The sequence below is a fragment of the Morus notabilis genome, unplaced genomic scaffold (genome assembly GCF_000414095.1).
Source record: "Morus notabilis unplaced genomic scaffold, ASM41409v2 Scaffold594, whole genome shotgun sequence".
NCBI lineage: Eukaryota > Viridiplantae > Streptophyta > Magnoliopsida > Rosales > Moraceae > Morus > Morus notabilis.
The window spans coordinates 65,262-67,204 of NW_010359491.1; positions in this window are offsets into that span (position 1 = coordinate 65,262).

Sequence of the window (1,943 nt, forward strand, 5' to 3'; positions counted from 1 at the left end):
GTGAGACTTTGTCGAAGGAGTATATTCTGTTTAGGGCAACGTTCAATTTGAGCGCTAGACAGAATATAACCCTGGCAGAGTTGATGCAAGAACTCCAAAAGTTTGAGCGGATGATCAAGGGGTCGACTATTGTGGAGGCTAACTTTGCTGAGGCATCTTCCTCCAAACCCTCTCTAGGGAATGGAAATAAGAAGCAAGTAGCTAAGAAGGAGAGTTCTTCAGTTCCACCAAACAAGGGCAAGAACAAGAAGAAGAAGAACCCGAACAAGCTTAAGTGCTTTCATTGCGGGAAGGTGGGGCACATGAAGAAGAATTGCAAAGACTACCTAGCCGCTAAAGGCAAAGGAGGTGAGTGTGATCTTTTGATTGTGGAAGCATGTCTGGTTGAGGAATCCAGTGACAACTGGGTCATAGATTCTGGAGCAACTAATCATGTGTGTGTTTCTCTGCAGGGGTTCAAGCAAATGAGAAGTCTTCTAAATGAGAGATTCACGTTGAGGATGGGTGATGGAACACTAGTGTTCGCTGAAGCAGTGGGAGACGTCCATCTTTATTTTGATAGTTATAGGAGTTTATTTTTGCGAGACTATTTTTATGTTCCTCAATTTAAGAGAATCTTATTTCTGTTGCTTGTTTATTTAAGGATTCTTATTCAGTTTCTTTTAATAATAAAGTTGTGATTCGTAAAAACAAGTCTTTTATCTGTGATGGATGGATGCAAAATAATATATATTTTATCAAACTTAAGATGGACTCACTGCTAAACACTGAAGTTCTTAATAACTCTAAAAGGCTTAAAACTTCTCACTCTAATGAGGCATATCTTTGGCATTTGCGACTTGGGCACATTAGCCTTAATAGGATATAGGGGTTGGTAAAGGATGGACCTTTAAGTTCTTTAAAGTTTGAGTTCTTACCCCAATGTGAATCTTGTTTGGAGGGTAAAATGACCAAAAGACCATTTGGGTCTAAGGGCAATAGGGCTGAAGATGTTCTTGAACTTGTGCATAGTGATGTTTGTGGTCGCATGAACATCAAGGCAAGAGGAGGGTATGAGTATTACGTCACTTTTATCGACGATTACTCAAGATATGGTTATGTGTGCCTATTGCGCCACAAAAGTGAAATTGTTGATAAATTCAAGGAGTTTCGGGCTGAGGTGGAAAAGCAACTGGGTAAACCCATAAAGGCACTTCAATCCGATCGAGGTGGAGAATACCTCTATGATGGGTTCACTGGATACTTATTTGAGAATGAGATTCTATCCCATTTAACTGCACCTGGCACTCCACAACAGAATGATGTAGCTGAGAGAAGAAATAGGACCTTGTTGGACATGGTACGGTTCATGATGAGTTATTCGACATTGCCTATATTTTTCTGGGGATATGCTTTACAAACTACATGTTATCTTCTGAATAACGTGTCAACAAAGTCGGTTCCTAAAACTCCTCACGAGTTGTGGACAGGCAGGAAGACATCTTTGAACCATATTTGCATATGGGCATGTCCTGCACATGTCCTAGACAAGGAAGCGAATAAGTTGGAAGCACGTTTAGAATTGTACATTTTTGTAGGTTATCCAAGAGGGACGAAAGGGGGTTATTTCTATAACCTTAAGGAAAATAAAGTCATAGTTTCAACGAATGCAACATTCCTTGAGGAAAGTTACATGAATGACTTTAAGCCTCGTAGCAAAATGGTTCTTGAGAAAATTTCAAGTGACGTGGTCATACCGACTGTTCCTTTAGAAACCGGTCCAATCAGAGTAGAAAAGGAAACCCAACAACAGCCTAAGGGGCTTCGGCATAGTGGGAGGATCAGACATGAACCTGAGAGATTCATGGCTAATGGGGAAACCTTTTTGGCAGAATCTCTGGAACATGACAGAGATCCTTATACTTACAAAGAAGCTATGGAGGATGTTGATGCAAACCTCTGGA